At 48.8% G+C, this 27,138-nt stretch overlaps 1 protein-coding gene across 4 annotated transcripts in view; it reads left to right on the top strand.

Moving 5' to 3' along the window:
- Nucleotides 1–27,138, top strand: part of KCNMB2 (potassium calcium-activated channel subfamily M regulatory beta subunit 2) — a 190,515-nt gene that overhangs the window by 74,241 nt on the left and 89,136 nt on the right. For 2 of the 4 annotated variants that reach the window (XM_077348350.1, XM_077348347.1), the window contains exon 1: nucleotides 20,449–20,996. The exons of the other annotated variants lie outside the window; for them this stretch is intronic. The gene's annotated coding sequence lies outside the window, so the exon portion shown is untranslated. Of the gene's footprint in view, nucleotides 1–20,448; nucleotides 20,997–27,138 lie in introns of those variants that run through there. 4 annotated transcript variants of the gene reach the window in all.

Here is a 27,138-nt window from a genome sequence, read left to right as displayed (position 1 = left end):
AGTGATGCACGTAGGCTATAGATAAAAATAAATGATTAGGTGTAATCAGTATGATGTGAAATAGCAAAAAAACAGTGAAGACTTGAAATGACTACTGATGAAAATCAAAGCAGAAAGTGCTCGATTGTCTTCTCCTGTGAGTCCTAAACTTCTTACGTTGGACAATCGTTGCTCAGTTGTCTTCTCCTGTGAGTCTTGACTTCTCAGGACAATAATCATTTTGGTTTCTAGGGGGAGTTCAGCCTGGATTGGATCTAGAACCCACTTGTGTGTCTTTTTGGGAAGTCCGTGGCCTCCATAAAACTCTCCTCCCACACCACCTTTCAAATGGATCAACTGAATCAACCAGGGATGCCTTAAACAGAGACATGAGGAAAAAGCCACTCCGTCTTCAGAGAACTGGCCAGTCCCCCAGCCAATTAAGCCCAAAAGAGCCCTGTTTAATGAAGCTCAAATCACTGAGAGTGGTGGAGTCTTGAAATCAGACCAAAAGCAACTATTCTGAAGGTGTTTCTTGGCCTACAGAAGGATGAAGCTCAGTTTTGTCTGGGGTGGCCTTCAGTTTCTGGAACCCCCTTCAGAAGGAGACCTCCTTTCTCCATGTATGCCTTAATTTCTGTTTCCGGTTTCTTTCAATGACTGCTCTGAGGCTCTTTTAAAAAGAAGGTTTTTCCTGTCAGCTACAAAGTCCCAGCCAACCAGGAAGCCAATATGATCTTTTATGCCATGCCTCAGTCAAATACTTTCCCATTTAAGCCAGGTTTTTTTAATGAATGGAGGTCTATGATGTTCATACGACTCAACATCTTGACCAAGATTCCATCGACTGCCCTTTTCCTCTGATCTGTTTTCCTTAAGGTATTCATTTGATTTTATGTGTGTTCATTTATGGTTCTGTTGTTCTGCATCATGTGGAGTGCCTTTCTGAATATAACCATAGCTCCTAAAAGTTATAATAAATAAGAACAAACCAATTACATCCAGAGCTTTCAGAACCGTTTGCCAAGGAACCTGCATGCCCATTCTCTTGTGAACCTTGCCTGTAACACCACAGATGGTTTTAGGCTGGAGAAAACAGTGGTGGCTTCTCATTGCTGTAGACATCTACAGGAGGATGCCCCGCCAGAGTGATGACTCTCAGAAACCACCACAGGAATCCTTCAGAGGGGATCTTGCCACTGGTGGTGAGCTAAACATTGCCTTTTCAGGTAATGCTCTTAACTATTGCGTACGACAGAGCTGTTGTTCTCAGGGAAAGTTTATCTTAGTCTCTGTGGTAATTAGGTGTCCTCCTCTGTACGGATTTGCAAACATGAAAAGACAAGCCGGGCAGATTGACTAGAATCTCAATTGTGCAGGATAACAGGGGCTGAGTGTTTAGCTTCTGCCTTCAAAAAAAAACACACCAAAGCCACCGTTTTGACTAGGTGTCTAAAATGCAAATGGGTCTGTGCTTCTTCTGATCATGAAGGCAACTCAAAAGGCATGGAAGGAAGAGAAGTTTCCCTCTGGAACATCAGGCATTTCACCATTAACACGCCGACAGTAATTAATGCTAAGTTGCAATTTGCTTCCTGAGGTGGAACGTATTGTATTCCCCAGTGCCCTCAACCTCAGAAAGTCACAGGAAGGAATTTGTTAGTAGGACGGGAATTAAATATATGCATCAAAAGGCTGAGTGAACTGGTCTCAACTTCCCCGTCATGATAGGCAGTAATATATTTTGCCCACTTGACGGGGGCGGGGATGCGTCAAATCTGTTTTATCGCATGGTTATGCCCGGGGGGGGGCGTATATATTTTACTTTTAATGGCTTTGAAGACAAAACGTCAGAATGGGATGCGAACAAGGCGTTGGGTTTTATGCTGAAACACAGAGCGCCAGCTTACGCCAGTATACAAAACTGCATGTAAATTAAGGAAGGAGAATGCACTGACAAGTGGCATCCAACCTATAGCAAGTTTGTGCATGCAACCCATGACAGGGGCAACCAACCCATAGCAAGTACGTGCATGTAACCCATGACAATGGGCAACCAACCCATAAAAAGCACGTGCATGCAACTCGTGACAAGTGGCAACCAACCCATAGCAAGTTTGTGCATGCAACCCATGACAGGGGCAACCAACCCATAGCAAGTACGTGCATGTAACCCATGACAATGGGCAACCAACCCATAAAAAGCACGTGCATGCAACTCGTGACAAGTGGCAACCAACCCATAGCAAGTTTGTGCATGCAACCCATGACAGGGGCAACCAACCCATAGTAAGTGCGTGCATGCAACCCATGACAAGTGGCAACCAACCCATAGCAAGCCCATGCATGCAACCAATGACTAGTGTCAACCATAACAAGCCCATGCATGAAGTGTGCCAAGCAAAACATGAGCAGATATGGCTTGCCATTGCCTTTCTCTTTATACCATCCCCAGTCTTCCTCAGTGGTCTCCCATTTCAAACCAAAGGTAATTAATGGGGATTATCATCATGACTCATAGAATCAAAGAGCTGGAAGGGGGCAGACAGGCCATCCAGTCCAACCCACTGCTCAAGGCAGAATCAGCCTGAAGCATCCAGGATAAGTGTCTGTCCAGCCGCTGGACAGACCATCATTAAGGGGGACCTCACCACCTCCTTAGGCAGCCCATTCCACTGCTGAACTAGAAGATGAAGAGTTGGTTTTTATACCCTGCTTTTCACTACCCAAAGATTCACAAAGCAGCTTACAATCGCCTTCCCTTCCCCTCCCCACAACAGACACTCTGTGAGGGAGGTCAGGCTGTGAGAGCTTCTGACAGGACTGCTCAGTCAGAACAGCACTATCAGGGCTAAGATAAGCCCAGTGGTTTCTTATTCAGCTCAGTATTCATTTTGTGTATGCAAGAAAAACATTTTGAATAGTAAATTTTCAAAGGCATCCCATCGATCAGAGCTTCTGTCTGAAACGATGGACAGCTACTATCACAGTTATGCAGAGTTACTCCTCATATTATGTAGTTGGCCCCACCTCCCACGGCAGCCATTTTGTGGTTGGCTCCATCTCCCATGGTGGATATTTTGTGGTTGCACCCACTTTTTCTTTATTTATTATGTTTTAATTCTTAGATTTATATTCTGCCCTCCCTTGCGGCTCAGGACAGTTTACATGGTACATAGAGATAAGTAAAGTGTAATTCAATAGCATAAAGTAGAACACAAGAGTAACAGTGGTTTCCATAATTAGTGATAATAATTCCGGTAACATTTCCATATAGCAGTTCTGGTACTAATGATGACAACATTGTCCTTCAACCATGGTCCCATAGGTTGGTCGGATTGGGATTCAGTTCAAGCGAAGGGGTTTCTGGGGACCCAGTAGATGTTGTTGGTTTGGTCGACCATAGCCAAATGCCTGGTGGAAGCGCTCCACTTTGCAGGTCCTGTGGAATTGTGATAGTCCTGGCAGGGCCCTGATCTCTTCAGGGAGTTCATTCCACCAGATCTGGGCCAGGACAGAGAATGTTCTGGTCCTGGTTGAGGTCCTTCATGCTTCTTTGGGGCCAGGGATCACCAGCTAGGTGGAAGTGGCAGAGCATAGAGCTCTTTGTGGGGTATAGGTAGCAAGGCGGTCCCTGCAGTACACTGGACCCAGACCACGTATGGCCATGTATCCTCTGTCAGAATTGCAGTCTCAAAAAAGTTGGGGATCCCTGGTGTAGGACAATCTACAGCCAGAAGTGTGTATACAGTCTTGGTCATGTGTGCTTCAATACACAAGTCATTTTAAGAACAGTTTGTACAGGAAACTTCTTCTCAGGAGACCAACATCTCAGTGAACAAGTGCAAGTCTGTGTGTACTTAAGGGTTTCTTCCTAAACCATGAATCCCCTCTTGGTCTCTGACCAAAATAACCCCACCGCTCCTGAACCCATCAGGGGGAATAAAGCAAGGATGCATACCTGGGGTGGACAGTATAGCATTCCCATTGTACTAGAACCCAGGAGCCATCTGTTTATGTGAATGACATCTTCAGCAGTTGGGCACAAGGAGCTGGTTTCTTGATTGCTTCGACTGCTCATGGGCCCATTCATGACTGGGGAGCAGGTTGCTTAGCACCATTCCTCCCTGACCACGTTGCCCTGTGGCTTGCCGTGCCTGCTCATTCTCACCGAGTCCTGTGACATCCCTCAGCCTCACTGGCTGACTGCTCTGCCCAGCAGGCAATGGCTTCAATAGAAAATGACCTCGGTCATAAACCATCACAATCAGCCATCAATAAATGAGAGGTTTCCATAAAATCCTGCCCTTTGGTGATCACCTTTGAGGTCCTTAATTATGATAATGGCTGCCAATCAGCGGGAAAGGGCAGCATCACTGCACTTGGGCAGCCTTGGGAAAAAACTCAACGCAAATCTGATGGATGGGCAATCCTGGCTGTTTGGCATGACTGTCAAACATGGTCATAGCACCATTTTCAGCATCCCTCATGGTCGCTAGCCATGGTGACTAAAGGGAACATTCACATTCATGCTTCCAGGATGTAGCATGAGGTGAAAGCCTTAGAAGAACATAGCATTAGAAACACCTTTCTGGATCAGACCAGTGGTCCATCATCCTTCTCACACACTGGCCAATCAGTTCCTCTGAAGGGCCCACAACAGGCATAGAGACTGAGGCCTTCAAAGAACATTAGAAGAGCCCTGCTGGATCATCTAGTCCATCTAGTCAAGCACCTTGTCTCACAGAATGGCCAACCAGTTCTTCTGGAGGCCAACAACTGGGCAGAGAGGCCACGGCCTTCTTGAAAACATTGGAAGAACCAGGCCAGTAGTCCATCTAGTCCAGCATCCTGTCTCCAGCATGTTGTCTGGAGGGCCAGCAACAGGGCATAGAGGCCGAGGCTTTCCTCTGATGTTGCCTCCTGGCACTGCGATTCAGGGGCAGACTGCCTCTGAACATCAACCTATCCTCCATAGGCCTATCTTCCATGACTCTTTCTAATCCTCTTTGAAAGCTCACTATGCCTGTGGCCACGACCCCATCTTCTGGCAGCGAATGCTGCCTTTCATCACTCACTGTGTGTTAAGTCTGTCAGTTTGGTGAATACAGATGCAATAGTTCTTCGAAAACAGCTCTCCTCTTTATTAGAACTTACAACCAACAATACCAACAATACCTAAGAGTGAATATTAGAACAACCTCAACATATAAACACTTTGGCGAGCCCACCCAAGAGCCTGATTGGTCCCAAGCCCTGGCTTCCTTTTGGTCCCTAAGTTCAGTTAAAGTATAGTCTGTGATTGGTGGGTTTACGATACCGTCATTTGCATATCAGCCTGCAGTAGTAGCATTGTTCAATCCACATATGTAACACTATGTAAAATAGAGGCCTAATTCATTGTCCTTCCAAAGCAACTGGTTGGCCAACGTACTAAGCAGGATGTTGTACTGAATGGACCACTGGCCCAGTCCAGCCAAGCACTTTGTATAGTCACATGTTCTCTCCCTTCTATTGATGAATGGGGAATCCCAATCTCATTAAGATATTTGTATTGTTGTTGTTGTTGTTGTTGTTGTTGTTGTTGTTGTTGTTGTTGTTGTTATTCTCTGCCACTCCTGAAGCCGGCTCGTGACGGATTACATAAGTCCATAGAACCAAGTTTAAAAACCCATTTAAAAGGACATAAAAATTCAATTACAATCACAGTCAAGTAGGGATATGGCAGAAATATAGTCCCACCCCAACCCTACCACTAGAGGGGGGGGGAGGAAGGAGGGCTAGATGGCTCAAGATGTTACATAACACTGGATGATGGAGAAGGGGCACTTCGATCTTCCTCAGTGACTTCAGCCTCAACCATAGACCTGGCGGAAGAGCTCCATTTTGCAGGCCCTGCGGAATGCTGTGAGATTCCCCAGGGCCCACAGCTCTCCCGATTAAAGCAGGCTTTCTCTTCTTGAGGCTTCAAGAAACCCCAAAAGTGGCGTGATCATTCAGAATATGGTTGGAAAACATCGCCGTGTACACACCCACCCGGAGCCCCTTCCCACCCCCTCCAGGCCCAACACTGGCCATTGCGGAGGGGCTGGTTGACATGTGCTTATATGGTCATATCACCCGATAAATATTTAACAAATTAAAATATATCTTTAAGAATTAATTGGAAACCCTTCCAGGGCTGTCAAGAAATCTCAGGGCTCCACAAAACCCTGGTTGAAAAAGCCTGCATTAAGCATGCATGGGGATACCAGATCAGAGGCTACAACATGATCCCAATCCCAGCCGGTCCATCCACTTTCCACGTCAGCTCCCACTTAAAGATCACTCCCTCCCACATAAGCCATACAAATACACATGCATGCCTTAGGATGCTTAGGGCTGATCCTGCGTTGAGCAGGGGGTTGGACTAGATGGCCTGTATGGCCCCTTCCAACTCTATGATTCTATGATTCTATGATTCTCAAAGCAGGGGTAGTCAAACTGCGGCCCTCCAGATGTCCATGGACTACAATTCCCAGAAGCCCCTGCCAGCGAATGCTGGCAGGGGCTTCTGGGAATTGTAGTCCATGGACATCTGGAGGGCCTCAGTTTGACTACTCTGCCGCAGAGAGTCTCCCAAAAGCCACATGGCTAATGTCGCCGCGTAAGTAATAGGGTTAATTTCCCTGCTTAGGAAAACAAACGATGCCAGAGTTAATGTGGTATCCGATGCAATTTCCATTTTAATAATTACGCATTGGTTGGGTTCTTTTTTTAAAGATGTCACGCAGAGGCTGGCTATATTTAAAATAGCCAATCTTGGCAAAAAAAGAAAGAAAGAAAGAACAAGGGAAAGGAGTTTTAATCACACTTTTTGCCCAAGGCGTTGAATAGACGCCATGTATCATACATGAGCAAATATATTTATGAGACAGGGGGAAATACGGGACTGTGACCTTGGTGCAGGACCTGTCATTAGCCAATGTTATCGTAGCCCAATTAATGGGCTGTTTGCATGCTCTTCCTTTACAGGCCATCCCAGCCATTCTCCTTCACTATGCTCATTAACTGAGAGGGCGGGGAAGGGTCATGGGCATTTCTTTCCTGCGACTCGTGCCAGACTGCGGCAGGCACAGAGCATTTCGGAGGCTGGAAGGAGGGAAGGATCTCTGTCCCTCCAAAGATCCAATCCCGTTGAAAGGAAGGGAGCAAAAGGAAAACAGATCTCTCTATCGAGACTCATAAAGCATTCATTGATCCGACGCTACAGATACAATGCAATACAAGGGAAATCTGTCCTCGCCCAAGCAGTGGGGAGGGGTCTGAGACTGCAGAATTGAGGGAGAGATTTCAGCAGGAGAAGCGAAGTTCTAAAGCTCATTCTTCTACTTAGAATCATAGAGTTGGAAGGGGCCATACCGGCCATGTAGTACAATGCCTGCTCAATGCAGGATCAGCCTACAGTATCAGAAGCAGGTAAGATCCATGAGAATGTCCAGCCCTTGCTTAAAGACTATAACATAGGCAGTATGAGGTTGTTTTCCCCTCTTATTAGGTTGGATCCAGCCAGTCTTACCCAAGTCCCCTCCTGATTATGCCCTCCCTCGGTCCCACCTGTTTTTGGCCAAAGCAGGTCCCATGAGCCCCATGATAACCTTTGTGGTGTCAAAACAAGACGTCCTCCTCCATGTTTTCCCAGTAGAATTCCAGCTGGATCCAGCCTTAATGTTTTTTAATAGCTGATTGTATGAAACTGCCTTATGCCCTTGGTTCATTTACTCCCTCTTGCCTACTCTGATTGGCCACACCTCCCTAAGGCCAAGAGAGTCTTTCCCGACACTTAAAAGCGTTGACCTCTCCACTGGAAATACTAGGGGATGCGTTATTTATTTATCCAGAATACTTTTCATCCACTTTGCTCCATTCAACTGTAGGCTCAAGGTGGCTTGAAGCAGGGAGGGGCCATGGCTCAGTGGTAGAGCCTCTCCTTGACATGCAGGTTCAATCCCCGGCATCTCCAGTTGAGGATCAGGTAGTAGGTGATATGAAAGGCCTCAGACCCTGGAGAGCCACTGCCAATCTGACTAGGCAGTGCTGACTTCGGTGAACCAAATGGGTTGGTTCTGTACAAGGCATCTTAATGTGAAGAAAATGAAGGAAAGTTCTCTTTTAATACCCCACTTTTCACTAGTCAAAGGAGTCTCAAAGTGGGTTGCAATTGCCTTCCCTTCCTCTCCCCACAACAGACACCCTGTGAGGGAGGTGGCGCTCTGACAGGACTGCTTTATGAGAACAGCACCATCAGAACTGTGATGAGGCCAAGGGCACCCAGCTGGCTGCAAGTGGAGGAGTGGGGAATCAGACCCAGCGCACCAGATTAGAAGCCACTGCTCTCACCCACTACACACACACACACACACAGGCCACAGTCACAAATAATTTGTCCTAATGACTTTGTTAATCATTTTATCTGCATCCGTGCGACCTTAGAGATGTGTTTGGATAAAACTGGGCAGCCCAGTGTCCTCTCGAGAGTTAGCGGAAAGGACACGGAGAATTTTAGCTTATTGCCATTTAAGCAAATACGACCCTCCCCACCCCCGGTCATCGGCTCTCTTGATCAGGGAGAGAAACAGAGAGAAACGGGGAGGAAAACTATGAAGCAGAGCAGTAGGTTGTCTGCTCTATTAATCACCACCTGATCACTTCGGTCAAATGCGGCGCAACAGAAACGGCCTGGGAGAGGGTTCATTATTCCAGGAAGAAATATTCTGCCGCTGCTGGAAAGGGCAGAAGGGTTGATGGATTCACCCTGTTGAAGACTCCGGTGATAGACGCCTTCTCCACCCAAGTGCCCAAGGACGAAAAGCCCTGGCAGAAGAAAGACGGTTGCATCGGGGATACTTTTAGTCGAGTCATGGTGCCCAAAATGCTTTCCATCCGAAAATTATTCAATGATTTAGAAAGGAATTTTTAAACTCTGAAATGTGCGTGTTTGCACGTGTGGGTGTGGCTAAGCGTTCAGCCACAGGATACCATTAATTTGCAGAATTTCAGAAGCCTGAGATGGAGGGGTGGCCACAGCCTTAAGGGCGTTTCCAAAAAAATTTAAAAGGCCAATTCCTGTGTGTAAACGTTCATCAACAGCAATTAGCCATCCTTCCAAAATGGAACCTCCATGTTCAGGAATGGTATGCCTCAAAGTGCTAGGTGCTGAAAACAAACCTACTCGTTCAGTTCCATTTTAATTGCCTGCCTTTTGTCATGTCCTAATTATTTTAATATTTGGTTGCTTTGTCGTTGTTTGTCGCGTCTTGAGTCTTGACTGCATAGGGCAGTGGTTCTCAGCCTAGGGGTCAGGACCCCTTTGGGGGTCAAATGACCCTTTCACAGGGGTCACGGCAGGGCAAGCAGTTTGGCCAGGGAGCACCATCCACACAACAGCCTTGCGGGGTAGATCGAGATAGAACGTTCGTCTGGAGCAGCAGAAAAGAGCGAGATCGGCATGGTGGGACAAGAGGCAGAACTGAACTGAGAAACCCCAGAATAAAAAAACAATTTATATACAACCATGAACCATGGATCTCCACACCACTGGTCAGTTTTGGTTTGATTTCTGTGAAAGAACCCTTGCATAATTTTAGGGTTGGGGTCACCACAACAGGAGGAACTGTATTCAAGGGTTGCAGCATTAGGAAGGTTGAGAGAACTACTGGCATAGGGAGAAAGGTGAAAGATATGAATATATATTTTTTCTGAATCAATAAATAGTATGAAACCATATAAACAAACTATCCCTTGATGACAACAAGGACAAATCACATTCTGGCTGTGCACATAAGTGGTGCAATGGGTGGGGTTGTGTGCAAAGTGCCATTGAGTCACAGCAGATGCATGGTGGTCCTCCAGGGTTTTTAAGACGAGAGACTAACAGAGGCGGTTTTGCCATTGCCTGCCTCTGCCTGCTGACCCTGACTTCCTCTTTGGTCTCCCATCCAAATCTTAGAATCATAGAGTTGGGAGGGACCTCCCAACTCCCTGCCCACCCACCTTGACCCCAGTTCCCTCTTGCCCTGGATAGCCCAGGCTAGCCCAACCTTGTTTGATCTCATAAGCTAAGCATAGTATTTGGATGGGAGACCTCCAAGGCACATTAGGGTCACGACACAGAGGCAGGCAAGGGCAAACCAACTCCAAACATCTCTTGCCCGGCTGCCAGATGATCCGAGGATCTGCTGTCTAGATTACACATGTTAAAGAATAAATAAATCCCCTCCGTATACCGATCCACAATGACCTTGCTTGGCTTCCAAGATCTAACCAGATCAGGCAAAGTCCAAAGCTGAAGAGGTCAAAGGGGCATCAAAGTGATCCTGTGTCTGGGGCACCATTTTGTCCATAGAATCATAGAATCATAGAGTTGGAAGGGGCCATACAGGCCATCTAGTCCAACCCCCTGCTCAACGCAGGATCAGCCCTAAGCATCCTAAAGTATCCAAGAGCATCCTAAAGCATCCAAGAGCAGGACTGGCCAGGACTGGCCTTGAATGAAACTCATAGGAATCTTTGCTTTTGCAGCCTTTAGAACGCAAACGTTTATTGTTCTCTGTTTTCTTATAAAAGGTCATACCAAAAAGCCTGGAGGGGAGACATTGAAAGAGTATTCTGAATGTGGGAGTCATTATGCATGTAGGTGGCAATAAACAGCCCATATTAGCAAACGCAGAACCCCAGGCACTTACGCGTCTGCAAAAAAAATATTATTGGCATTTGAGCTGGGATAATTGCTTCATAATGTAAGCAATTTGATTATGAACCTGAACACCGCAGACGATGCATTGCATAATGTATCATCCAGAGGTCTGGATCCGATACTTTGACTTCTGTAATTTCCCAAACCAGAATGAATGAAGACTGCAGTATGGTTGAATCTTTATTTATGCCATAACGCCGTGCATCATTTAACCACAGGAGTTCACTTGGCGTCAAGCAAAACGGCAGCAGTGGGCCTGGGTGTGCCCAAGCACCTGAGCGCATGCACAGTGCATGCACGGCAGGCAGGATGGGGAGTGAGAAATTAGATGTGACGGCAGTAAGAGAAGATATGGGGTTTTTCTACCTCATTTTTCACTCCCCAAAGGAGTCTCAGAGTACCTTACAATCGCCTTCCCTTCCTCTTCCCAAAACAGATGCCCTGCGAGAAGGGTGGGGCTGAGGGAGCCCTGAGAGAACTGGGACTGGCCCAAGGTCACCCAGCTGGCTGCATGTGGAGGAGCAGGGAAGCAAACCCAGTTCTCCAGAAAGGAAGCTGCCACTCTTAAGCACTAGACTAAGCTAAGGAGGACTGGCTCTGATTATTATTTGGATGGGAGGCCACCAAGGAAGTCCAAGGTGCTCTGCAGAGACAGCCAATGACCAGGTTCTGGGAATGGAAGTAGAGAGACAGATCTCCCTCATCACTGATGCTATCAAGTGCCTGTGGGGGAAGCTGCCTCCTCCAGTCCTGGTATTTCTGCACGGGAAGGTCCCACTCATTAAAGGCACTGGCACAGACTGCAGCTTTCCCCCCCCCCCTTGGCTCCCAGGAGCCATCCCTGGAAGTTAATCAGACTATAGTCAACTTGGTGTAGAGTCAGCTTGGTATAGTGGTTAGGAGTGCGGACTTCTAATCTGGCATACCGGGTTCGATTCCTCCCTCCCCCACATACAGCCAGCTGGGTGACCTTGGGCTCGCCACAGCACTGATAAAGCTGTTCTGACCGAGCAGGAATATCAGGGCTCTCTCAGCCTCACCTACCCAACAGGGTGTCTGTTGTGGGGAGAGGAAGGGAAGACAACTGTAATCCACTTTGAGACTCCTTTGGGTAGAGAAAAGCGGCATATAAGAACCAACTCTTCTTCTTCTTCAGTAATATCAGGGCTCCCTCAGCCTCCCCTCCCTCACAGGGGGTCTGTTGTGGGGAGAGGAAAGGGAAGGTGAATGTAAGCTGCTTTGAGACTCCTTCGGGTAGAGAGAAGCAGCATCTAAGAACCAACTCTTCTTCTTCACAGTCTAGATGGGTGACTTTTCCTTTAAAAAAAAAAAGAAGAAGTAAAAGCTGGAAAGAGACTGGCTGCAAACACCAGGGAAGAGCCTTCAGCAAATGGTGAGAAGGAAACACAGCATGGCAGGAAAAAAATCTCCCTCCCTAACTCTGTAAAGATGCCAGACCGCCTCCGAGACCACGCCCCCCCCCTAATGGGCGGCAGCTGGGAAGTGTGTAGGGTTGGCCGGTATAAATAGGCTCAGCTACCTTTGGCTGCTTTCCCCAAATAGCAACGTGCCACTGAGACAGTGTGGGGCAGGAAACCGAAAGTGAGCCTAGACACCATTAAAAATAATCATATCCGAAAGAGAAAACAGTGAGGGGGGAACAGTGGGGGGCTAAGATGCTCCCACGGACTGCGTATTAATAAATCAAAGGCATTGTAGGCAAGAAGCCCAAAGCAAGAATGATCAGACTCTGTTCTTCTCTTTCCAAATCATCACATACGTAAGATGCCTTCTGCCAAATCTGACCATCACTCCGTCAAGGTCAGTATTCCCTACCCCAACTGGCAGCGGCTTTCCAGGGTCTCCCTGGCTTTCAAAGGTTTTCATGGCTCTCTGCCTTGTGAACTGCAAGTTCAATGGAACGGCAGCATCCAGATGTTTTAAAGAAATGCATTCAATGCTCCACAAATCAAAAAGCTGGGGACTCAGTAGACCAGGCATTCAGTAGACCAGCGGTAGGCAAACTGTGGCCCTCCAGATGTCCATGGACTACAATTCCCAGGAGCCCCCTGCCAGCGAATTCTGGCAGGGGCTCATGGGGATTGTAGTCCATGGACATCTGGAGGGCCACAGTTTGCCCACCCCTGCAGTAGACTGCCTGACTGTCCCCCATCAATGTCCTTGATGCAGGCATGTAACCCACTTTTGTATTGCAGCCATGGCCCACCATTTTCAGCCATTATTGAAATATTTCTGTGCCCTCAGTTATCTGCAGAGCTACTTCGCGTGTGGCCTTTCCCAGAATGACGTCGTCAGGAGACAGTTCGGTTAGGAGTGCGGACTTCTAATCTGGCATGCCGGGTTCGATTCTGTGCTCCCCCGCAGGCAGCCAGCTGGGTGACCTTGGGCTCGCCACAGCACTGATAAAACTGTTCTGACCGAGCAGTAATCTCAGGGCTCTCTCAGCTTCACCCACCTCACAGGGGGTCTGTTGTGGGGAGAGGACAGGGAAGGCGACTGTAAGCAGCTTTGAGACTCCTTTGGGTAGAGAAAAGCAGCATATGAGAACCAACTCCTCCTCCTCCACCTCCTCCTCATTTTCAAACCCCTCCGATGTGTGTTGGTTGTGGTCTCCAGAACACTTGCACCTCCTGGTGGAGCAAACTGACATCTGGAGAACTGGTCACACCAGTAACAAAGTAGCAGAGTATCAATTTGCTACTAGAGACATGGCTTAAGAAGTTTTAGTTTATCTATTTATATATATGTTTATATACCGCCCTCCCCCCAAGGCTATGGGCTGTTTACAGGGAACAGGAAACACGATACAGATAACTTGAGCCAAGTTGATACTTGAGCCACTGGGGAAAATACTGGGGGTGCATCCCTTTTTTTGCCATCCCACAAAGGGTAGTAAAGCTATTCCTTGTTCAGCACCATGGACAAGGCCTCGGAATACCTAGCAATGGCCACGCTGCAAAACGTGGGCCACATATTTTTTTTAAAAGAAAAGCAAAAGGCCCTGGACCACACAGAGATATGAGTAAACCCCAGAACCTAACAGAATAGCCCTATATCCGTGTTCTAGTCATGGGTTCAATGAACACACAGAGAGGCAGGAGCCGATATGAGCTTGCTTTCCCTGTCCCACACTGACTCATGTGCACAGCATTGATGTAATGAGGAATTGTACCATGTAGGCTCAGGAATGTTAGAAAAGCCATGTTGCCAATTGGAGGGCTGGCAATTAAATGGGTGTGGGAAAGGGATTGTGTCAGTTCTTGCATGCCCAGGGAAAGGATGGCCACAATTCAGGGCTGGGAAATGAATTTCCTCCAGACCAGACTGGCCAGGGATTCTGGTTTTCCTGGAGGGGAGAATCATCTGACCGTGAAATTGGGGTCACTGTGGGTGGGCAAATATTTGTGAATTTTCTGCATCCTGCAGGGGGTTGGACTAGATGACCCTGTAGGTCTCTTCCAACTCTTTGATTCTACATATATACATATCCTCCGCATGTAGATTTCATGCTCATGAGCCAGCGATCGCATGTTGGCAAGCAACAGGGCCAGGGCCAATGAGGTTGTACCTGCTCCCCTTCAATGCATGTTGATCAAACGTGCAATCAGAAAACTTACCCAGAGGCCATCTGATTCTACATCAATAGGCAGCCTAAGGCTTACAGCTATTAGTTTTGCACCACTAGTAAAAACAGACTAATCGCGTGCAGTTTTCAAACAAGCAATGGCGGGAGGATGTGATGGCTCAGTGGTACCTTGCAGGTAGAAGAGCCCATTTACAGCATAGGGATCAACGGGACAGACCTCTCTCATCCTGAATGTTGGAGAGCAGCTAGGAAGTAGAGTAGACAGGTCTGAATAAGAAAAGATAAAGGTAAAGGTATCCCCTGTGCAAGCACCGAGTCATGTCTGACCCTTGGGGTGACGCCCTCCAGTATTTTCATGGCAGACTCAATACGGGGTGGTTTGTCAGTGCCTTCCCCAGTCATTACCGTTTTACCCCCCAGCAAGCTTTTCTTAAGAAAAGATTTTACCGACCTCGGAAGGATGGAAGGCTGAGTCAACCTTGAGCCGGCTGCTGGGATTGAACTCCCAACCTCATGGACAGACAGCTTCAGACAGCATTTCTGCCACATACCACTCTGCGCCACAAGAGGCTCTTAAGATAGACCCATGCCTTACCTTGGATTAAGGTAGTTGTAGGGTGGGTAGTGGAATGTGCTGTCAGGGTGTAGCTGGTTTATGGCAACCTTGTAGGGTTTTTAAGGCACAGCACCCCTGGGGGTGGTTCTTGGTGATCTCCCATCCTGGTATTAATCAGGAACCTGCTTAGCTTCTAGGATCTAATGAAGTATGGCTAGTCTGGGCCAACCAGGTCAAGGTGCATACAAACACGGACACACATCTCTTGTTTTTTCTTCTTATCGTTGTTGTTATTAAGAACATAGGAGTCCTGATGGATCAGACATGTGGTCCATCTAGTCTAGCATCCTATCTCAACAGTGGCCAATCAGTTCCTCAGAACAGACAATAGGGCTGAGAGGCTTTCCCCTGAAGTTGGCTCCTGGCTCTGGGATTCAGAGGATTAGTCCCCATATCTATCAGCTGCCACTGATAGTCCTACCCTCCATGAATCTATCCAATCCCATTTGAAAGCTGTTGCTTCCCACGGCCATCACAACATCCTCTGGCAGCAAATTCCGCATCTCTCTGTATAGTAGCCTTTCCTTTCATTGTCGAGGTGTCTGCTGTTGGTGATTAGTTTCTGAGCTGCAGACTGGCTGGCATGGCCTTATCTCCCGGTTTTCTGGTCCCTCGGATCCTCGGTTGCTTCGCGGATCTTTGTTGTACGGCGCTTTCTGTGGTTTTATTGGCACACATCCCGCCAGCTGGTTCTGCAGACTCACAATGCCGTTCCAAGCATGCTTTCCTGGGAGTAGGTGCCATGGAGTAGACTCCAGTCGGATTTGGAGACAGCCGTCTTAAGGTCGCTCTCCAAATGGCCCTTTGAAAAAGCGGGCAGAGATTCTGACCTCTGATGGCAGGCCCCCACTTTGCCCCCTTGTGCTTCTTTCGAGGGTCCACTGACACCCAGGAATAAAACTGGGGAGGGCAACCGGAAGAGGAAGAGAGAAAATCTTGCTCTGCCGTCTGTGGATGGTAGGATCTTCTCAGCAGGATCTGCCCAGTGGCCAGCCTCCTGCCATGATCGTGTTGGTGCCAGCTGTCCGTGTCCCGTGCCATTGTGTGTGCTGTCATCTGTCAGTGGGAAGAAGGCTTGGGAAAGTTAACTGACTGTAACTGTTTTATACCGCTAGCGTGTTTGTGTAGTCTAATTGCCAAGTTTCCCTTAAGAAGAGGAGAACTGTGGGAGAGGGGAGCTCAGTCGTTGTCGGAGAGGTTGGCCATGCACAAATGATGCCACGTGCCCCCGAGCACAGGACTAGTTTGCACACTTTTTCCTGGGAACAGGGGGAACTCGACTCTTATCAGTTGGGAAGCCAGGGTTTCGGTGGACATATGGATCAATGTATTGCCAATCAAATCCATTTCGGCAAGAATTGTCATGAACTTCGTATCGCTACTTCAGTAAACTGCTTTTGCCGCTTGTGCCAAGTGTGTTCTTGGAGAAAGTCGATGGGTGGTCTGACATTTATGCTCTTCTTATCCTTGCTGCTCACTCTAAATGCCGTAAACCACTTTAAGTGCCATGTGGTAGAAGGTCTGCTCCTTCTAAGTGTTCTGGGAAACATACTGTTCAGTCCTGCTGGAATTGCACAGGCTGTATATGGTGGTTCTCCACAGTAGGCAGAGAAAAGGTTGGATACACACTTTTCTTGGATGCTTTAGGATGCTTAGGGCTGATCCTGTGTTGAGCAGGGGGTTGGACTAGATGGCCTGTATGGCCCCTTCCAACTCTATGATTCTATGATTCTATGAAAACGGGAAGGTGAGAGAAGAGCTATTTAATATCAGACTGTTACAAGTGACTGATTTCCAAGATCTTCTGTGGACAGACCTATAGAAGGCCTTCCCTTGCCCAGAGATCAATCACTGCTCAACACATTGGCTCCATCTCTATGCTGCACCTGGTCTCTTATCCTCCATGAATTTGCCTCATCCCTTTAGAAAGAAAGGGGCCTTCACTCCATCAAGAGCTCTGCTTCCATACAGATGTATACTCAATGGGATTAACCCCATTATCCACCACCCATCCCCACACACAAAAACACACTAGGTGGAGACACCATGACCTGTCACACATGGAGCCGCCTTAGACTGAATCAGACCACCAAAGCTTGTCTTTTCTCCTCAGACTGCTGCCTGGTGTTCATATCTCCTACTGTTTGGTTCCCTTAGCTGGAGATGCTGGGGATTGAACCGGGAACTTTCTGATTGCCTAGCAGAGGTTTTCCCATTGAGCCACAGCCAAACCCCACAAGGGCCACTTCCTCTCTTTTGTTCTAGACCGTCAACAAGAATGGTCCCGCTGAGACCAAAAGTTGAAGAGTTTTCATCCTGAGGGAGGGATCCATCTGTGGAGTGGGCCAAGAGTCTCCCAGGAACAGGACAATTTCCCTGCCACCAAAGGTAGCTTCCTTTGACATCTTCAGAGCTGCCATTTAGCACGGGCCAAAACCCTTCCTCTCCATTACAATAAGGAAAGGTCAGTCAAGTGCAGACAAGTGCCAAAGCTGCCAAGAAGCAAGGTGACAATAAAGCTTAGGGACCCGAGTGTCAGCCCTGGGAGGAACAGAGCTTGGGCTGGCGTGAAACCTCTGAAATGGCCTTATCATGAGTCAGTCCCTCAGGCCATTGAGATGGCTGCTGACATCACTAGATGTCACTGGAGCCCATTTCCCCCTGTTGCTCTACAGGCCCAGTCTCTTTCTCCACCATGGAAACGGTCAAGGATCGATTACTTGGCTGGCTCCCGCCAATTGATCACTCCGTCACTTGTAACTTCCATGCCCCCTTCTCGGAAGGGGCATGCCACCCTTTCTGGAGTTTCCTGAAGCCCCCAAAATATTTCAGGGGTTCCTCCACAGTCAACAGGTTGGAAAAGGCTGCCCTCTGGGGGGCCCATAAATTAGCTGTGACTTGATTAATTAATTATGTATTTATGTATTATATTTATATTTATATACCGCCCTCCCCAAATGCTCAGGACGGTTTACATCAAACAGGAACAATACAATAACTCAGTATATAACAATACAATAATAACTATGACATGACGAACAATTGAACTTGGGGGAGAACAACCAATCAGCGCTCATTGTTGGCCTGGTGGATGGGCGAATCAGCAATGAAGGTTGTAGGAGGGAGGCTGAGGGGTGGCCAATTGGAAGTGGTGGTTCTGGTTAACCTCAACCCAATGCCTGGCGGAGGAGCTCCCTGTTGCAGGCTGAGGTTCTGAGATTTGGACAGAGAGCTTTGACTCTCAAGGGCTTAAACTCCGGAGAGCCTCTGCATCTTTCAGGGGCTACTCAGCTCAAGCCCTTTGCCTTCTATGTTGCTTTCATGTGCAACACCCAATGAGGAGGAAGACAATGAAGCATCCTCTTGCACCGGGAGGCAGGCCTGGAGCTACAAATGGAAGGTGGGGGGTACATTTCTCCTCCCTCCCCTACCCAGAGGTATCTTGTTCAGGGGAGGCAGGAAAGGCATCATCAAGAACAGCCATGCCCTCCCAGACTGATACATTGTGGGCAGGGTCTGGGAGGGGGGCTTCTCATTTCACTGTTGTTGCCACATTCACTGGACCCCCCCCCCTCTACAACAACCACCACTCTGCAAGCTCTTCTAGGCAAAAGAAAGCCCAAGGGGAATCTGGTTGGTCGTTTCCGTCTCTTCTCAAGCCTTCGACGCCGTCTGCCGCCTACTTGAAACCGGAGAGTTTTTCACCTCGCTTTGAACTAGCTTTATTTGACAATACCGGTTCTCCCAGGGAATGGCGGTTCTTTCATAAAGCCAACAAGACAGGCTGGAGGGACATGCAGAAGAGGAGGCGGTGAAGAAGGAAAGGGACCTTGTCTCAGTGATAGAGCATCTGCTTGGCATGCAGAAGGTTCCAGGTTCAATCCCCGGCACCTCCAGTCCAAATGACCAGGCAGTGGGAAGGTGAAAGACCAGGAAAGGGACTGACTCTGAAGGGCCAAGGGTCCGATTCAGCAGGAGTCAGCTTCATATTGTGCAAGAGGCAATGAGGCACACATCAGAGGTCAGCTGGCCTTCTCATTGCCTAGGCAGGAGGTGGCGGTTGTTCTCCATACCTCACCCACACCAGGTCTAAACCTACGCAGCTGGTGGACAGCCTCGTGCAACTCCCAGGCAGCCAGTCCCATCCTGAACGGCATTCCCCCCTGCTCAGATTGCAATAAACGTAGATGGGTGTGACCCTGCGGGACTCTGGGGGAATGCCTTGGCACGCACACCTGGCTCTGCCTCCCATCCGGCACCCAGAGCAACAACTACCCTTCTCCCATCGTTTCCAATTGGCAGCGCAGACAGGGAGATGGTGCATTTTGAAACAGTGCTTCCAAGGGGGAAAGATGCTAACAGTGACATCCTCAGAACACTTTCCTGAGAGTATACCCCATGCAACAGACCTGAGTCGATCTCCTTAGGATTGCTCTCTGAGTTGGCTATCCATTACACACACACACGCACACACACACACCAATGCTATCTCCTGTCCCCCATCCCCTTTATTTAGACATACTTTCCCCCTCCCACAATTATCACAGCCCTAGAAGGGGTTTTTCTCTCGCTCACCTCCTTGCCATAAACACACAATTTTTTTTTAAACCCAGAGAAAGGCACATTGGTGCTGCTTTCTCACTTCTGTGTATTTTATCTTTAAACTGAGCTGGCTTGGTGAGTGTCGGGAGGGGTGTGTGTGTTTGTGTGTGTGTGTGTGTGTGTGTGGTGTGTGCAAGTAACACGAATCACTGGCGAGGAACAGCTAGTTACCAAGGAAACTCCCCGATGAATCAGAGAGACGGACTGCTATAAGATCTAGACATAGGGTATCTTCTTAATTCATGAGACCATAACATTGGAAACGAGGCAGGAGGGAGGGAGGGAGGGAGGCAGGAGGGAGGGAGGCAGGAGGGAGGGAGGGAGGGAGAGGAAATACGAGCCCCGGCCGGGAGACAGGCGTCCCTCCCATCAGCACCAAGGAGAGCGCTCATTGTTTCCCCCAGGCTGGGCGAGCGGAACCCGAGATGGACTGAGGGGTGTTTCTCCGGAGCGCCCTTGGATTCAGGAGACGGAGCCTCGATACCACGACGGATGCAGATGGAGGGGGCCGAAGAGAGGCCAGGGGCCCTTCTCCCCATCTCGCCCAGGAGCGAAGCAGAGGAGTCAGGGTCCAGGTTGCCCCGGAAAAACCTCCTTCTCTCTGTTTTCCTGCTGCCTGGATGTCTCTGGGAAGCGTAGCTTGGATCCTCTGGCTGCTTCACATCCCTAGACGGAGCCTTGAGATATATATATATATATATTTATTTATATATCCTAACCGGAAGAAAATCCCTAGAGCCTGCGAGTTTGTCTTCAGGTCCCCCCGGCTCTGGTGGGCTTTTCCAAGGATCCCTCTGTGATACACTTTGGAAATCCTGGTAGGGAGGCCGGTCTCTGCGTTCTGACTTCTGTACAGTTGCTCCAAGGGGCAGGGGGAGTGAGGGCTCTGGCGGGAGCGGCATCGGAAGGAAAAGAGGGGGGGTCTTCTTGGTAGGTGTGGAGCATGAGCCCCCACCTCCCCCGCTGCACAAGGGAGTCCTGTAATATCCACGACATGCGTGAGCGGCTCGGCCAGCCGGCGAGATGTCAACACAGCAGAAGGCAAGGCGAGTTTTCCAAAAATGTGCCAGTCGCTGGCAGGCCGGTCCAAGAAAGTTTGACTGCGTGAAGATCGCCTCGGACAGACTCCCCGGTTCAGATGCACGGCAAACGGGTTGGCATTTCTCCTTGTAAGAAAATCCTTGCCGTCTCCCTCCACCACCGCCGCCACCCTTTCTGGGCACAGAAACCAAAGCCGTCAAGAAAACATCTTTGGGGATGCCGTGGGAAACTGCAAAATAATCCCTACGGAAAGCCCAGACCGAGGAAAGCTGCCTCCTTGCCCATCGCTCCGGCTGCCTCCCCTTCCCCCAAACGTGAAAACTACCAAAGTATGTAGATGAAAGGCGGGGAAGCCTCTCCGTGTCAGATCCAATTGAAATCTCCATATTGGGAACAGCTGGACCACGGTTGCTAAGGTAACTTGATCAATTAAAGATTTTCTAATAGGAGGAGGCAGATGGAGACGGATGGCTGAGTGCATGCTGGCGGGGGCGGCGGGGAGAGGGAGGGCACCCCAAACCCGTCTAGGCAGAGTGGTGTAAACAAACGGAGGTTAGGTATGTTTGGAAAGAAATATTGCTCAGCTGGGTGGATTTGGTCGGAGGGGGCTGTAGCCAAGGCTTCCCCCGAAAGATGCTTCAGAGGCAGCTCCGTTCAAGTGCTCCTTTACGACCCAAATTATTCCCCACCGGCCGGGGGAATGAAATTAGTTGCGGGACGCATTTATTATCTGAAATGGAAAGCTAACAAGCATAAAGAGGATAGCGTTTGAGTGTTGGGTGCAGTAGCTGAAGTGCCTGTTCATAAACAAAAAATTAAGCGACGTGGTTTTATTAGCGTGTGGCTTGGCCTGAAATTCCGGAACAGGAACGCGATCTCAGTATCTTGAACTGGGTGACAGACGGCCTCGAAATACTCAAGCCTCGAAATACTCAAGAGCCATGCAAAGGTGAGGCCTGTTGCTGTGCACACAGAGCAAAAAAGGCAAGGGAATTCTCGGCAGATGCTGCTGACGGTGGATTGGGAACAGTCCTAAGCAGAGTTGCCACCTTCAAAGTCCAGTGAAAACCAAGGGCTTAGCAGGGGGCTGACTCTACTTAAGACGGCATGGGAGTTCTCTGCCTGTCTTTCTTTACAAACAAAAACCTTGCCATGTCATGCCTAGAACTAGAGAGAGTCTGCAAGACCCGTGTAAGACATTCTTGGTTGTGTAAGGCAGGGGTAGTCAACCTGTGGTCCTCCAGATGTCCATGGACTGCAATTCCCATGAGCCCCTGCCAGGAACCACTGGAAAGGGCTCATGGGAACTGTAGTCCACGAACATCTGGAGGACCACAGGTTGACTACCCCTGGTGTAAGGTACTTTTCAGAGGACTTCGGTTTAAGGAGATGTGGACTGAGAACCTGAAAGCAAACAGACTTTCCAAGTTCAGGAATATCTCAAGTAGGAACCACTTGCCTTTTTCATAGGCTGGATCATTTTGGTGATGGACGATCCATTTGCATACGTTGCCATCTCATGCTCATTGCGTACCATGCTGCGATGTGATCAGCAGTGCCCCGTCCTAAGCGGGTCTACCCAGAAGTAACTTTTGCAGAATCGGATGGGAGTTGCACATCCCAACGCAATGCTCACTAGCTGCTCAGTAAGCCATGCTGGGTTGGCTCCCGAGAAGCAGACCCAGCAAGGTGCCTTTCCACTGAACAGCTTCAACGTAGACCTCCACAGACACCCCCGGCAAGTAACCTTTCATTACGGCTGTGCCCTGCCTTTGCTTCTGTGCTTTCTGCAGAAAGGCTTATAGGGCGAATGAGAAATGTCGCCATGGCCTTTGTGGCTTGTAGGTGTTTTTTCTTTCCTTCCGCTGGTTGACGTAGAAATGTTTTCATGAGGGCAAGGTTTGCTTCGCAGATGGACGTGTTTGACACATGGGATTCTCGGAGTGTATTGCTCGAAGGTTACCCGGCCAGGAAGGGAACTTGGTGGAGGAGTGAACGTTGGTCTCTGGTGTGGACTGCATGATTGAGAGGTCCTCAGAATTCATTCCTTTTGTGGCATTTGCAAGCAGAGATGGAAGCTGTGGGAAGTTTCATGTGCAGGAATCCAATCCTTGGCCCTTGTTGTGTAGGATTAATCATTGTCGAGCGTGGCTTCTCCTGTAAAGAGAGCAAGTTGTAAACTTCTTGAGAACTTAGAGCCAGCAAGGAAATCGGCTTTCTTAGATATCATTTATCCTCCAATGTACTTAACATTCACCTGACCTCGATAACCCATGGTATCTCATCAGATATCAGGACCTAACAGGGAAGAAGTTCCTGACAATTAGAGCAGTTTCTCAGTGGAACAGGCTTCCTCGGGAAGTGGTGGGTTCTCCATCTTTGGAAATTTTTAAACAGAGGCTGGAGAGCCATCTGACGGAGAGGCTGATTCTGTGAAGGCTCAAGGGGGTGGCGGGTTACAGTGGATGAGCGAGAGGGTTGCGAGTGTCCTGCATGGTGCAGGGGGTTGGACTAGATGACCCAGGAGGTCCCTTCCAACTCTATGATTCTAGGATTCTATTATTCTATGATTCTAGGGTCAGCCCAGGCTAGTATTTGGCTGGGAGACCACTAAGGAATCCTAATGCAGAGGCAGGCAATGGCAAACCACCTCTGAATGTCTCTTGCCGTGAAAACCCCACGGGATTGCCCCAAGTCAGCTGTGACTTGACGGTATGCTCCACGACCAACTGTGGCTCTGCCTGGTCCATGCTTCTGAAACGGTACCTTGTTCCCTTCAACTGTGCCCGGCTATGTAAACATTAAGCACACCATGTTTTTGGTTTGGTCTACTGATTGTCCCTGATCTGGATTGCCCAGGCCAGCCTAGTCTAAGACTTCCGAAGCAAAGCAGGATCAGGTCTGAATAGTATTTGGATGGGAGACCGCCAGGGAATTCCAGGTTTGCTCTGCAGGGGAAGGCAAGGGCAAATCACCTCCGTCTCTTGCAGGGGTGGGCAAACTGTGGCCCTCCTGCATTCACTGGCAGGGGCTCATGGGAACTGTAGTCCACGGACATCTGGAGGGCCACAGTTTGCCCACCCCTGGTCTTGTCTTGAAAGCCCCATGGGGTCACCATCAGTTGGCTGTGAATTGACCAGGGGGAGGGAACCCTGATTGTGGACAAGTCTCTCTTTATTTCTGTCTTCAATACGTTTGAGAATATCTAGAAACAAAAACGTTATCCTCTTTTCTATACACCAATCGCTGGGGGAAAGGGCTTCTTCCTCTGTATTTAGAGCTCAGGGGATATGAAAACTGTATTAATTGACCATCCCAACAAGCTCCTTAGCCTGCAAGAAGTTGTGGGTAACCGGGCAGCATCTTCAGAAGTAGAACGCAGCAAGTTGGGGATCTCTCCATGCTACTTTCTCCATCTTGCCGTGTCTTACCTCTGAGAATACTGCCCACAGTTGCGGCAAAATATCAGGGGCTAAAACTATCAGACCATGGCACCGGCCATGAAAGCCTCTGACAGTTCACCAAACCCGTTCCTCTCACTGCCCCGCATTCCAGCACCCATGACGGAGCAGCAGTAGGGAACTCCTGCAGAGCTGAGGATTTCTCTAATCTGGTTCCATCCGCTTTGCAGGTATTTGCTTGGCAAATCCCCCCCCCCCCAAGCACTACCCTTCTGAAACCCGAGGCAAGGTCATCTGGTTAGACTCAAGGTTGCGCTGTCTTGTTGAGGACTGACTTGTGGGTCGAGGATCACACACTCACAAGGGAGCACAATTTACTCCTGAAGCAGAGGAGAGCCCATGCTCCTGGGGAAGCGCACTTTCCTTCGTGAGAGGGGTGTTAGTTGAAAAGGGTCAGATGCTGCCCAGCCCCCAGCCTCGCTTCAATACTAGCTCAAGTTACATCAGGAGAATTCACACTTCAAGGAAAAGAACCACCTCTGAGAAGACCCAAATGACCCGACCACTCCAAATACTGGTAAATATTTCCCTCTCTTGGACCGTTTACGCACTGGAGGTTTCATGCCGGGCTGCAGGCTGGAGCTTTAGTCATGGGAGGTTGCCCCACCTCTTCCTGCACCCACACGGGGGAGCAAACTGCCTGGTGCACCTCATCCGCCCCAGATTTGTGCTCCTGCATGGGAGCTGGGGCAGTGAAGTTCCCAGTGCATAAACAGTCTTGGTGCCTCTTTCCCCCTTGCCCATTGCCTGCTTCTCTGGCCTCTTCAGCTCATTGTGGAAATGTCACCTTCAGGTTCCAGGTCCATATTACCATACAGCAGGCTGCTAACATTTTCACAAGCATGGCTAACGCCGTGCTTTTAGTCCGGAAAGGGTTGTTCTCAGAAACACAAGTCCGACCCTGGGATCTCAACTGCAGAAAAAGGTCTGGGAAATCAGATTGAAGCAATGCTGGGCAGAACAGCCCTGTGGCTCTGTCCTTTCAGACTTTTCCTCATCCAAAAATGTTCTATCTACTGCCTTGCTGGTGTAAGTAAATAGAAGCAGTTGTGTGGGGACCAGTGCTTCTTTTTGATTGCCCGATGTGGGACCTTCGTGAAGGCAAGTGGAACAGGGTGAGGAGAAGGGGTCAGGGGAGATGAAGAGCTAAGCAATAAGAACTTCATTTGCCCAGCCAAGAGTAGGCAAGCAGGCTGCAAAGGCAGCCCGAGAATAGGCAGAGGGAAAGCAAAAGCATCGGGGCATGAAGACCGACAAGCAGGGAGATCCACTTTAAATATGCTCTTCTAATCTGGGATGTGTCTGAACTAGTGCAGTTGTCCGGTTGTGCTTAAGGGCATTTTCTTCTTCATTCTGATCCCTGGGAATGACAACAAGTTTTGGAATTAAGCTTGGATCAGGCTCGGTTCAAATGAAGCCTTGGGTGCTGGGCTAAAGGGCATTAGATCCCTGGCCTTCGGGGAAAGAGCTTGTCTGCACCTAGGGATGCCAGCCTCCAGGTGGGACCTGGGGATCCCCTGGAATTACAGCTCATCTCCAGACTAAAGAGATCAGGCCCCTGCAGAAAAGGGCTGTTTTGGAGGGTGGACACCATAGCATTGTACCCCACTGAGGCCCCTCCCTGCCCCAAATCCCATCCACTCCTGGCTCCACCCCTAAAGTCTCCAGGTATTTCCCAACCTGGAGCTGGCAACCCGATCCACACCCTACAATTGTCTGTCAAGAGATACCATTCTGAACATCTCAAGATGTACACATAGAAGGCTTTGACTGCCTTACGATAGCCTAGACAGGATTGATTTGGGCTAGAAAGACCTGGAAGGAAATTGCTTGGGATGCATTCTTGGTTGACTGGTCCCCTGGGAGTGCCATGAACTGGGCCCATGGATAATGTATGGCTTTTGACTTGATGACATGAAAGTTGCTTACAGAGTCCAAAGATGAGGAGAGGGACATGCAAGTCTGAGAACTTGCTCTTTGAGACACACTTCAAGGGGGTTTTAGTCCTGACCTCATTTGGATGATTCTTCTGGGTTACTTGATCAAGCAATGCAGCAATCTTTTTTTCCATTTACATGTCCAGAGCCCTGAGGTTTGGCTAGAGGATGTATGATCTGATACCCTTCCAGGACTGGCTCTGGTCAGAATCTGAATGTGAGACCTTCTCAAACGCCCATGTACTCCCATCTTGACTTTAATGACAGAAGGTGGTCAGTCTTGTACGACAATCAGGGAGAACTACGGTAGCATAATGGCTGAGAGACTAACATAACCTGGGAAATCCCTGGTTCAAATCTTGCCACTATCCAGAATGTATTCAGTGGCTTTGGAAAACTTCCTCTGAAACATGAGAATTGTTATCAGTGACTTCACATACAGGACTGTGGTCATGTGGGGGTCCCCAAAGTGATGCCTGCGGGTGCTGTGGTGTTTGCCAATGCATTTCCTGAAGACTATAAAATATTTTTAGAAAGTGGGTGGGGTCAGGTGGGACTCCTTCCCAGCTGGGCTTCTTATTGGCCACTGGAGATTTAGATTGATTATGCAAATTAAAACAACATTATTTTGGCAGCTGCTGCCACCACGGTGTTGGTTTCATTTTCTCTCTCTATCTTTATTCTCAATGTAGTTTTCAAATATATTCCTTGTCCCCTGCTTTGTGGCTTCCTGGGTGTTCATGGGAGGGTTGGCTCTGCCTCCCACGGTAGCCGTTTAGCCTGACACCCTGTGTCAGAGGGCCAAATGTGGCCACAGGCTCTGAAAAGTTAGGGTATGGTACGCAATGAGATCATTCATGTAGTGTTTTAGAAGAAGAAGAAGAAGAAGAAGAAGAAGAAGAAGAAGAAGAAGAAGAAGAAGAAGAAGAAGAAGAAGAAGAAGAAGAAGAAGAAGAAGTTAGTTTTTTTATATCCTGCTTTCCACTGCCCGAAGGAGTCTCAAAGCGGCTTATAATCCCTTTCCTTTCCTCTCCCCACAACAGACACCTCATGAGTTAGATGGGGCTGAGAGAGCTCTGATAGGACTGCTCATCAGAACAGCACCATCAGGACTGTGACGAGCCCAAGGTCACCCAGCTGGCTGCCTGTGGAGGAGCAGG

This window comes from Paroedura picta, chromosome 8, assembly GCF_049243985.1.
Source record: "Paroedura picta isolate Pp20150507F chromosome 8, Ppicta_v3.0, whole genome shotgun sequence".
NCBI lineage: Eukaryota > Metazoa > Chordata > Lepidosauria > Squamata > Gekkonidae > Paroedura > Paroedura picta.
This window is presented reverse-complemented; position numbering and strand designations above follow the sequence as displayed.